This window comes from Pinus tabuliformis, chromosome J, assembly GCF_031772625.1.
Source record: "Pinus tabuliformis cultivar Carrire ecotype Pingquan chromosome J, CPIR1, whole genome shotgun sequence".
NCBI lineage: Eukaryota > Viridiplantae > Streptophyta > Pinopsida > Pinales > Pinaceae > Pinus > Pinus tabuliformis.
This window is the reverse complement of record NC_142295.1, coordinates 455,191,568-455,204,576: the sequence shown is the minus strand read 5'-3', so window position 1 is coordinate 455,204,576 and position 13,009 is coordinate 455,191,568. Positions and strand designations below refer to the sequence as shown.

At 40.9% G+C, this 13,009-nt stretch overlaps 1 protein-coding gene across 2 annotated transcripts in view; it reads left to right on the top strand.

Annotated features, from left to right (window-relative positions):
• The window catches only part of LOC149227777 (2-methoxy-6-polyprenyl-1,4-benzoquinol methylase, mitochondrial-like), a 227,203-nt gene that overhangs the window by 42,125 nt on the left and 172,069 nt on the right, over window positions 1-13,009 (top strand). The window lies entirely within an intron of this gene.

The following is a 13,009-nucleotide window of genomic DNA, read 5'->3' as shown; positions in this document are numbered from 1 at the left end:
TTTCTACAACATAATTAACTCTTGAAGAGCCATGGCTAAATCATGGACTGGTGAGTCTTGGTTGAGGGTTCTTGACGGGGTGACAAGATTTTCATCCACCAAAGATATTGAAATGTATGACCCTAAGTGACAATGTGTGACGGGGATTTGAAGCAAAGAGGGCGCACTAAGGAGGGTGCTGAATTGTTAAGACACAAATCCCCCCCAAAAAATTCTACGAACGGGTGGATGGCTTCCAAGGTCTTATTATCTGATACCAATTGATCTACATGCAAAACTGAAAATATTAAAAAAGAAGAGAATAGCACAAAAGTTCTGGAAAACATTACCACAATCTTATTATGAGGGAGAGATGAGCATTTTATAAACAATGCAAACATTCTCCTTATTAATTTAATTACAAAATATATGAGTTAAAAATCAACTACATTATTAGATAAAGCAAATATATTGAGATTTTTCCCTTTTTGGCATTTGCTAGTTTTTAGATGTTTCCCTCTTTTTGTTGAAATTCAAGTGCAATTTAGAATTTTTGATCATGATAATTACTTGTGACTGATATATATATATATATATATATATTTCCTTTTAGCATTTACTTCATTCATTAAGTCACCAAGCAATTATACATTCAAAGACATAAAGAAAGTAGAGCGCAAGAGACGAGACACAAGAAATTAGTCTAGCGACCAGGGCAAGCCCCACAAGGGGAAAGCCCATCAATCATTTCCTTATAGAATATATGTCATAACCAAGTCATAACCAAACTGACTAGTAGACCATTATTCAAGTGCCAAGTTAGTCCTACATAACCAGCAATAGTCTTCCTGAAGTCTGTCACAAGGTTGTCCTCAAGCTGCCACTAAGTTCTGTCCATGAGGCTGCTCATAAATCAGAGATAAGCTCCCTTATGTAGCTCTCATCACCACAGAGATATGCTACTTCAGTAACTTGCATCAATTCAAAAAAGTAGACTGCCTCAGAAGCTTGCATTTCACAGAAGTATAGTGCCTTATGTAGTTCACATTCCACATAAGTACAATGCCTTTTTCATAGTTGTATACTGCATCAAACATCATCCATTTCTCTGCCTCAATGACATCTGAATTTTCTTTCTTCAAAAGATGCGAATGGTGGCCAAATGGAGGAGTGTAGATGCCAATATATAGTTGGTTCTTCATTCGAAAAGGTGGCTCTTAAGGCTGAGCCGACCTGACTTATAGATTATTGACTTGGTGATCTTGGAGGCAAAAATGAAATTAAAAAATTTCAATTTTTTGTTTTTAAATGTCCAAATCGGACATGATAAAAATAATTTTTTCTTTTGACTTTTACATAATATTATGAAGACCGAACCTAGTTACAAAATTCAACACTCCCTCTTAACTAGGGAGGTATTCATAATGACTATCAGGATGTTCTCAAGTTGAAGACTTCTATAAGAAAGGATCATCAAGATTAGGATAAGCATCATCATCAATATCATTACCAACATCAACCACATTGCCATAACCCAGTCAATACCCCTAACATATGGCAAAACAAGCTCACTCTAGAAAGAGATTAGAGCATGATGCTGGGAGGCTACAACCTCTAGGACCATTCTCTCTAATTAGGTCAAAGTGGCACAGGGATAACCTCCCTAATTAGGTCACTGTACAATGACACAGAGAGAATGACTGCCCTCTGCTGGACCATTTTCCTATACATGTCAAAATGACACAGGGACTACAACCCTAATTAGGTCACTATACATTGACACATGAAAATGTATGTCCACATGACCATTCTTTCTAATCAGGGCAAAGTGACATAGGGACTACAACCCTAATCAGGTTACTATACAATGACATAGGAAGAGTGTTAGTCCACCAGACCATTCTTCAACCAAGGTCTATGTACTTGATGCAGGGATAACCTCCCTAATCAAGTCAAAGTACATGACACAGAAAGAACGTCAGTCCATGATGCTATCCAATCTTTTTGTTGTCACTTACTGCAAAATGTGTTTTAGCTGTCCAAAGAGTAAATGAGCAGAGAAGTTTGCAGTCATCTACCAAGCTGCAAAAGGACTAAAAGCCTACATCGGACCCTCTCCATTGGAAAGTTCTTTGAACAAGCTTTCCAAAGACACGTGGAAGTCCAAAAATGGACTTTTGGATCAAAAGATATGGTTTGCAGAAGTTCCAAGGATTAAAGCCTCAGGAAGGAAAGAGTATCGGAGATCGCACATCGGAGGTCCAGAGATATTGGCGATCACATATCGGAGGTTCTGCATGTCGGAGGTCCAATACATCGGAGCAGGCAGTATCAGAGTTCAGAAGAGATCGACGCATCACAATATCGCAACATTGACAATCGGAGAATCAGAGCTTCTTAAAGTGTAAACCTTTTAAAATTTGCGATATTCAAAAAGTATGATAGTGTTAAAAATCATGAGGAATGCCGATAAAGGATTAACAAAGGATTCCATTGCAAAACCAAAAGGTGGACTGACCCTTTTCTCCGTCCTCTAGTAGGACACGTGGCAGCATATGATTTCCCCCCCGGGCAGGAAAAAAATGCCCTAGCGCCTTAAGGCTAAGCCTTCGGTCACCGCACCTAGTCCCATGGAGGAAAATAGAAAAGGGCTAAGCAGAAGGAGCCAGGACAAAATCGGAACTTCACGTTAAGTTACAATACAGAAGGAGCTCCGATGTGTTATTAAGCTGATAGTCACCAACCCGGTCATATAATAAAACGAATGCCAAAGGAGCAAAGCATAAGGGACTGAGGAGTATCGGTGAAGCATGGGATGGAATAGCTCCGATATAGCACTATTTCAATAATACAGGACATATTGGGCTCCGATAGTGTAATACAACGAGTTAAAGGCGTATGGGTTGGCAACGACGATATTGAATAAAGGCACAGAGGAGTTGGTAATTGAAAAGGGTTAATCCTGTGGAAGACTCTATAACAAGAAACCAAGGACAACATGGGCAACAATAATGAATTCAACTGCTTCGTGTGCACGAATGGTCGTGGTAAATAAGAACTGAACGGGCACCTTTGTGGACGGTCAAGATCCGTGGAGCGATAAATAAGCATGGGACTCTTGGAGGAGTGTGCAGGTCACCTGAGAATTAATTTCTCAGCATGGAGCTCCACACAGTCAGACAATGAAGGACTCCTAGGTTGATCTCCGTTTATGCTCTGTGACAAGCAACCGACAGTTGATTGCTCCCAGCTCCAGAGAGTGGGGAATTCAAGTAGTTAAGGCGAAAGTGATAGGTCAACTGGCCGAACAACTAAAGAGAAACATCATGGCAAAGACATGGCTTGATCGGAGGCTAGATATTTTCCTCAATCATCATTCAATTTTCCCATGTTTTTGTTATTTTGTACTTTGTTGCATTTTAAAGAACAATCAAATATGGTGTAATCATTTTGGGTAGCAGAGCCATCGCATGCCGAGACAGCTAGTCGATTAGACAACTGGGGCTCAGCTGAGATATTTTGTAACTGTTGTTCAAAGCTCCCCCTCTCCTTATAAATAGAGGGAAGAAACACTTAACAAAGGTTCCCAAATTCTGCATTCTAGAGGCCCTCTGTTTGCAGAGAAAGTGGTTCCACTTTGGTTCAATTTGCTTGTTCATGTGGTGCTCGGGCATGTACAATTGTTAAATGTAATGGACTGGTGATTTGGACTCCATCTTCAAGGATTAATGAAGCAATTTTGTTGATTCCAATCAGAGAAATGCGCAATATGTTTTCCCCTTTGTGTATCACTTCATGTATGTCTTTCCTCCTCTGAAATCGTATAATGAAGCTGTTGTTTCACTCTCATTCATCGTGGTATGTTTGCTGCTAAGTAGTAAAAGTACCTGTGTAACAACATATTTACTTGTGTTATTTGATAGCCCCAGTACTTGTATGTAAACACATATTTATTTATGCTAATTGGGGACAATTGTATTCATGAGGCATAGAGTTTGAGACCTTAATTCGCGCTCCACTCTTTCTACAATTTCATCTCCTCACTCTTCCATATTTCTGCTGGATATTGTTGCTTAGGATTTGGTGTTCTGTCCAGCGCTCTGCATCAATTCCCCTCCTTTCCTTCCTCTTGTTCATCTATACTACAACAACAATGTTAAGTGGCCTATTGCTGTGTGTCGGCCACTAGAACCAAGACATTTCTCTTTGAGATCAGCCATATCTACCAGTGTGTATTTGCTTGAGTGTACCTTGATGAAGGACTATTGAACCAATCCCCCGAATTATCTCTTTTCAAACTACGTGACATATGGAGTGCAGCAGAAAGCCCTTAGACAATCTTCAAAAGAACTACTCCCAGATGCCCTAGGCACTGGTCTCCCTCAACTGAGAGGTTGTCTCTAGGAGGCTTCCATATCTTCTGAAGCAATTGTGTGATAGCAGATAGAAAAAGCTACATCTTTCTGGTGCCGGCTGGGGATGAATCAAAATATTTTTCCCTGGGTGCGACATTTTTACATTCCCTTTGTCGAGTGAGCAAGGGAAGTGTGGGTTGAGGATCTCTCACCTTGGCGACTCCACTGTTTGAATCTTATTGTAAACACCCTGGCGACTCCACTGTATATATCCTTATTTGGTCATCCTGGCTTTCAAGAGGCCTCATACTCGCTTTGATGCTAAACAACAGAAAACTTCCCCTACATTTGAACTTGAGATCACTCACCTAGAGGGGTTTTCAAAATGGCCATTCTTGCATTCTTGGCCAACAGATTTCCCCACTGGATTTTTCTCCTATTGCTGGTTATCCCCATCATGTCCCTTCATTTCATGAATGGTATACCCTTTTGCCTAGATTAAGTGGAAACAGAGATAGAACGCCGGACCAACACCTTAATGATTTTCATGAATGCATGGAACAACTGGGTATTGTTTTTGAAGATGTGAAAATGAAATTGTTCATGCATTCTTTAGCTTAAGATGCTAGACTTTGGTACAAATCAATGCCTCGGGGCAACATATCTTCCTTAAAGAGCTTTCACATAGCATTTAATCATTTTTACAAAAGATTATATCCACCGGATGCTCTGTTTGAAGATTGTTGTGCACATTTTAATGTTGAAAATATTTCTAAGGTTAATGATATTGCTGAAGATGTTTGTGGGGCTCAACTCCAAGAAAACATATACTTGCATCAAGAAGCATCACCCAATGATCAAGAAAGGGAAGAAGGAGACATTATCAAGCTGCAAATAGACCCTCAGGGATCTTATTTTGCCGAAGTTGATGATTCTCCTTCTTATGATTTGTATGACTCCGATTGGGAGTCGAGCGATGCAGGACCACAATAGTCCTATTCATGGGAAGCTGCACAAAAAGAGGAGACCCAACATGAGGTTAACAAAGAGGCTCCAGTGTATGATTCACATCCTTCAAATGGCGAACAAGTTCAAGAAGCTAGTATTAAATTCGATAAAGATTTTCCAATCTATGATTCAGATGTTTCGGAGGAGGATGAGATTGTTGCGATGTTCAAAGGGATTTTCTTACCAGCAAGTGGGGAGAAGGCTTCCAGCAACAAATTTTTTCAAAAAGAGCCCAAAGTTGAAGAACCTAGCAGTGTCTGTGGTTGCCCCTTGCAGAAAGATTCATTCCTAGAAATTGTTCAAGAAAGGGAGACAACCATAAATTTTTCTCATCAGTTCCATGATCCAGTAGCTGACTACATGGCATCTTTCTTTGGCCTACAACAGTATACATCACTTCCAAGGTATGTGTCATATTTTTGGTCTGAATTTCTTATGGGGTGCATGCCTATTTTAGTCACTGATTTTCAAGAACACATCCCAATTAGAAGGTTCATGGAAGAGATTAAAAGAACTGAGCATCAAATATCAGTTTGGGGGCAGTGGTGCATGCCTGTTTTAGTTGTTGACTTCCAAGAGAACAATGGCATAAGGTCTAGTACTCAGATGCTGGGCTGGTATCATTGGAAGGTTGACCTCACTTGGGTGAATTGAGCCCTATGCCTAAACAAGAGTTGTATATAAATAAGCTCACTATGTGAATGTTTAATTTCCAGTTTTTAGAGTTTGTAGTTTTGCATTTCAATTTTATGAGGGAAGGACTCCCAACCATAGTTTTTAAAACCGGAACCGGTGATCGGACCGGTCCACCTAATGAACCGGTTTACCGACCGGAACCGGTCTAACCGGGACTGGTTTGGTCTAAACGAACCGGTTTTAGAAAAATACATTAAATAATTATTTTTTAATGAAAAAAACTATTTTTAAGATTTAAAACCATGATTCCAAGCCAATAGAGACAAAATATGCAAAGATTGCTCATTTATATACCATGTAAAGGTGAATATATCAAAATGGCATCGAGTGCAATACATATCGTCGACAAAATACATAAGCAATGAGGCTCTAAATGGCCTCTAGAGTGCAAAAACAAAGCCTACAAACTATGGGGCTAGTGGCCTACTACAAGACTTCAGTGTAGACTCTACATATATGATAATAGTAATACTATAATAGTGATCAACATTATCACTTGAAGTTGAAACTTCTCGTGAGTCTCAGTCATCATGATCAAACTCGGTTGAGTCTCGACTCCCAAACTTTGCAGTCACAAACTTCTCTATTGGTTCAGTGACTTGAGTCTCAAACTTTTGAAGGTATTCTGCCCTAATATGCCCTATTATTTCATTTGGTGCTCCACATGGCTTTACATGGCCTCCTATTCCAGCCAAGTGTTGCTTGAACCTGTTAATACCCCCTCCTTGAATGGATTTTTGGCAATATTTGCAGATCATTTTGCCATCAATCGTATCACAATGAGCCCATGCAGTGTCTTTGGCTTTTGGAGGCATGATGACTCCCTGGATGGTAGATCATAGAAGTGAGAAGTTTATAACACATAAAAAAAAAATCATGGACATCAGACTCAAATGAGGAATTATCAAGTGCAAATCCTTACCTGGAAATGCAAACTAGCTCCCTTAGCCTCCTCTTGAAGATGGCAACTCCACTGACAGCTACATATCTCCAAAATAGCTCCAACTCCAACTCCAAGATGACTACTTCAGCAAAAACTCAACACTCTCCAAGCTCACAAACAAACTCACAAACACTCCAAATCAGTTGTGTGAGACAAATGAGAGTGAGAGGGGCCTCTTATAAGCTTGGAGAGGGTGTTTTTGGAGGGAAAACACCCTTAGTTCCCCCCCAAAACCCCTAAACCACAATCAGAAAACCGCTTTTTGCAAGTTATGGTGGGCTTGCCATAAACCGGCCGGTTTGCTACAAACCGGCCGGTTCCGTCCTAAACCGGCCGGTTTTTACCGGTTAGGTCAAAAAAACGGGCACATGGTGGTTCAGACCGGGTTTTTAGGCCGGTTCCGACCGGCAGGCTAGCTAACCGGCCGGTTTGACCGGTTACCGGTTTTTGTGAACGGTTTTTAAAACTATGCTCCCAACAAATAAAGTTCCATGGAGATTTTCTGGTTTTATAAGTTCGATATATTTTTGACTCCATGCCCAATGGTGAAGGCTAGTAGTTTGCAGGTTCTCAGCACCTTGCCAACGAGGCACTGTTCCCAATTGGAGCCAATGTTGTTACTTACTGCAAAATGTGTTTTCAGCTGTCCAAGAGTAAATGGGCAGAGAAGTTTGCAGTCATCTACCAAGCCACAAAAGGACTCAAAACCTACATCGGACCCCCTCTCCATTGAAAATTGCTTTGAACAAGCTTTCCAACAACATGTGGAAGTCCAAAAATGGACTCCTAGATCAAAAGATATGGTTTGCTGAAGTTCCAAGGATTAAAGCCTCAGGAAGGAAAGAATATCGGAGATCGCATATCGGAGGTCCAAAGATATCGGCGATCGCATATCGGAGGTCTTGCATGTCGGAGGTCCAATACATTGGAGCAGGCAGTATCGAAGCTCGGAGGAGATTGGTGCATCGCAACATCGAAACATCGACAATTGGAGCTTCTGAAAGTGTAAACCTTTTAAAAGTTGCGATATTCAAAAAGTTCTGATAGTGTTAAAAACCACTGGGAACGCCAATAAAGGATTAACAAAGGATTCCATTGCAAAACCAAAGGTGGATGGGCACCTTTCTCTCTCCTCTAGTAGGACACGTGGCGGCATATGATTGGTTCTGATAAGCTACACGTGGCAGCATATAATTGGCTTTGATAAAGACACGTGGCAACATATGATTGGTTCTGATAAAGCTACAGTGGCATTTGACGTCAGCATGACGTGGTAGTACGACAGAACACGTGGCAGACAATTTTTGCATTTTGAGGGGCCTAAGGGGGCAAATCTGGGTGTTTCACCACTCAGGAAGTGCCACATGGAGTGATGACGTCATATCAAAGGTTGAGGATGTTGGCACTTTATAACAGTTGGCAATTGAAAAAGTGTTGATAAGGGGGCTCCGATATTAGGGCTGGCACATGGTCGAGAGGGACTTATAGAACCAAGGGTGCAAAGCTCTTAACAAAGGAAAAATGGTCCTCGGGCAGGAACAAAATGCCCTAGTGCCTTAAGGCTAAGCCTCCGGTCACCGCACCCAGTCTCATGGAGGAAAACAGAAAAGGGCTAAGCAGAAGGAGCCAAGACAAATCGGAACTTCGCGTTAAGTTAAAATACAGAAGAAGCTCTGATGTGTTATTAAGCTGATAGTCATCGGCCTGGTCATATAATAAAACGAATGCCAAAGGAGCAAAGCATAAGGGACTGAGGAGTATCGATGAAGCATGAGGTGGAATAGATCTGATATAGCACTATTGCAATAATGCACGACATATTGGGCTCCGATAGTGTAATATAGAGAGTTAAAGGCGTATGGGTCGGCAGCGGTGATATTGAGTAAAGGCACAGAGGAGTTGGTAATTGAAAAGGGCTAATCCCGTGGAAGACTCTGTAACAAGAAACCAAGGACAACATTGGCAGCAGAAATGAATTCGACTGCTTCGCGTGCACAAATAGTTGTGGTAAATAAGAACTGAACCAGCACCTTTGTGGATGGTCAAGATCTATGGAACGATACATAAACATGGGACTCTCAGAGGAGTGTGCAGGTCACCTGAGAACTAATTTCTCAGCATGGAGCACCACATAGTTAGCCAATGAAGGACTGCCAGGGCGATCTCCGTTTCTGCTTCGTGACAAGCAACCGACAGTTGATCGCTCCCAGCTCTAGAGAGTGGGGAATTCAAGCAGTTAAGGCGAAAGCGACAGGTGAACCGACTGAACAACTAAAGAGGAACATCATGGCAAAGACGTGCCCTAATCGAAGGCCATCATAGAACGACAGGGAGATATTTTCCTCAATCATCATTAAGTTTTCCCATGTTTTGTTATTTTGTACTTTGTTGCATTTTAAAGAAGCAATCAAATCTGTTGTAATCATTTTGGGCAGTAGAGCCATCGCACGCCGAGACAGCTAGTTGATTAGATAGCTGGGGCTCAGTGGAGATACTTTGTAACTATTGTTCAAAGCTCCCCCTCTCCATATAAATAGAGGGAAGAAACACTTAACAAAGGTTCCCAAATTCTGCATTCTAGAGGCTCTCTGTTTGCAGAGAAAGCGGTTCCACTTTGGTTCAATTTGCTTGTTCATATGGTGCTCAGGCATGTACAATTGTTAAATGTAATGGATTGGTGATTTGGACTCCATCTTCAAGGATTAATGAAGCAGTTTTGTTGATTCCAATCAGAGTAATGCGCAGTATGTTTTCCCCTTTGTATATCACTTCATGTATGTCTTTCCTCCTCTGAAATTGTGTAATGAAGCTACTGGCTTCACTCTCATTCATGGTTGTATGTTTGCTGCTAAGTAGTAAAAGTACCTGTGTAACAACAAATTTACTTGTGTTATTTGATAGCCCCAGTACCTGTATGTAAACACAAATTTATTTATGCTAATTGGTGACAAATGTATTCTTGAGGCATAGAGTTTGAGACCTTAATTCACGCTCCACTCTTTTTGCATTTTTATCTCCGCACTCTTCCATATTTCTGTTGGATGTTGTTGCTTAGGATTCTGTGTTCTGTCCAACCCTCTGCATCAATTCCACTCCTTTCCTTCCTCTTGTTCATGTATACTACAACAACAATGTTAAGCTGCCTATTGCTGTATTTCGGCCACCAAAACCAAGACTTTTCTCTTTGAGATTAGCCATATCTTCAAGTGTGTATTTGCTTGAGTTTACCTTGACGAAGGACTATTGAACCAAGCCCCTGAATTATCTCTTTTCAAACTACGTGACATATGGAGTGCAGTAGAAAGCCCTTAGACAATCTTCAAAAGCACTACTCTTGGATGCCCTAGGCACTGGTCTCCCATCAACCCATAGGCTGTCTCTATGTGGCTTCTATATCTTTTGTAGCAATTGTGTGGCAGGAGATAGAAAAAGCTACAACACTTTCAAACGATTCTCCAGCTAAGGTCATTTTGACATAGGGAGAACTTCTCCAACCAAGGTCAATATGACACAGGGAGAGTATTAGACCACTCTCCAACCAAGGACATGAATACACAGGGGGAATGCCCATCTCATCAGCTGTCGCTCTCAATGAAAGAGGTAATCTCACAAGCCCAAGCTAAGTCTGCAACTATACTTCTCAAATAATTCATGACCAACTGAACCATTTTGGTAACACATGTTGAGCAACGCATCTTGGTTCAACCATAGCCTATTCAGTTCCCTTCACTAGATCACAAATGATTTTCGGATACCCAAACTGGATGCTCCCTCTCACACTGACAGTCCATCATCCAAGAATGGAGGTCAACTTTCTTTGGGGTCAAAATAAGGTTTTTGATAGCTCCTTCTGGAGGCAATACTCTCTCCATAGCTGCTTATTCTGACACATGAGTCCTTTAGAACTAAGACAATTGTCTTGACATGATCCTCTTCCCCTTTCTGGGAGAATCTTCTCAAATCTTGTTTTCATGCTTCCTTTTGCTGCATGCTTGACTAATCAAGACATACTTCAAATTGCCCACTCCCTCTAAACTTGGGGCTCATCTAGTACAATATCTTTCAAGTAGTAATTTTAGAAAGTCCTTTTGTTTTGCCTCATTCTTCCTCTTCTTCCAATCATTGTCAAAGCCTTGGCAACTTCTATCATGTACCTGCCATCCTCACAGGAAGCCATAGAAGAACAATTAAAATCAAGCAAGGAACTCAAAGACAAAAGACTAACTAATAGAAAAATAATAATAGCAATAATCATATAAGAGAGGCATAAAATACTTATCTTTTGAGAAGAGAATCAACTACCTCTTAATCTTGTACTTCACCATTATGTCATTTCTCTTCTTGCTAAGGTTAGGGTTTCTTCTTTTAGCGGAAACAATTAGTCTTAGGGTTTGTCCCTAGGATTTTCTAGTTCAAATCTTTGTTAGGGTTTACAAACCCTAGATTCTTCAATATCCAAAGTCTTTAACACCTACCATCCTTCAAATGTGCAAATTCTACAAGTATACTAATGTATTAGCTGCAAACCGTAGAAGTGTAGTTGACAAGCTTTCTATACATGGGGTGGAGTCAATATTTTGATCATTGATAGTCTAACTTTGATTTTACCACAAAAATTTAGTCTTCATGTGCAAGGAAAGGATCCAAGCACCTATCATATTGATTGTGACTTTGCCCTCAAGAAAGAAGACATGATTTCTTATGCAAAGACCCTTACATAGTACAATAGGTGTAACATAGTAGATCTAGAGCTTTATGCAATGAATTGACGTGGCCTTTTATAGGTACAGATCTTTGAGATCATGACAATTTTAAAGAACTTTGAAACTTACAACTTTATATCTATGCCTGGTTCAAAGGATTATACGTACCTCTTCAACCTTACCTGTTTACTCTTACAAAGATCTATTACAAAAGCTTAAATGAGGTTCGGTCTTGTTACCGCTCAAACTAGTAGGGGTCCTAGGAGGGGATCTTATAGGGCAACTACTAGGTCAAGGGCAACAATGGAGCGATAGCCCACTGTCACCTCAACTAAGGCTTCTTGCTCTTTATGGACTTTCACTGATGGGAGGAGACCTGGTATAAGAGGAATCACAATAATGGATGTGTCAATGAGAGGATAAATGTTGATTTGGGGTAGCATTGGATGTGCTCTAGCCACGAAAATTTGTGGAGAGGCTAAAGTGCATGAGATCTCCAATACCTAGAAATGGTTTGGGCAGAATCTAATCAGTTTGGGAGATATTAAAATAATTAATATTTTAAATGGAGTCCCTAAGTCTAAACTTAGGGAAAATAAAATATTAATGTGGAAAATAAATATTAATGTTAATTAATATAAAACTGAGTTGAATGGTCCAAAAGTCATGGATCAAGCCAGATCTAATCTTAGCCGTTGATTAGGGACTTAATCTCGGCTGTTGAATTGTCAACGAGAAAAGTATAAGAGGAGGCTTGAGGGTCACTTGGAGAATACACTGAGTGGATCAAGAATTCGGTTTTCCGGGGCAGGGCTTGCTGAGGAAATCGAAGGAGTGATCAGAGTTGCAGCTGAGGGGCAGTGAATGCAGTGGCAGAGAGGCAGAGATAGTATCCGGAGCATCAGCGTAGAAGCCGGGAGAGGGTTGACGCAAAGCCAGCCAGGAGCTGCGCAAAGCCTGAGGAGGGCCAGCGTGGGCGACGCAGAGGCTGACGCAAAGCCTCGAGAGGCTGACGTTGGGCTAACACTAGGCCAGAGAGGTTGACGCAGACCCTAGAGGCTGATGCTGGGAGATTTCGTGGGGCATATTGGGGTTGATATCTATCTCCCACTGAGAGGTACTATTGCGGAGGGTATTCTCTGTTGGGTGAGCCATTTCTGGCACCCAGATTGTATTCTGAAACTGCTTAATAATAAAACCCTTAGATAGTTGCATCGGTTTCTCGCATTGGGTTTTTCCGGGGACATTAGTCCAAATACAACATTGTCACTTGTGTTCTTGTTTTTCCTTCAGTTGATGATCTGTATGTTTTGAGCATGTACTTG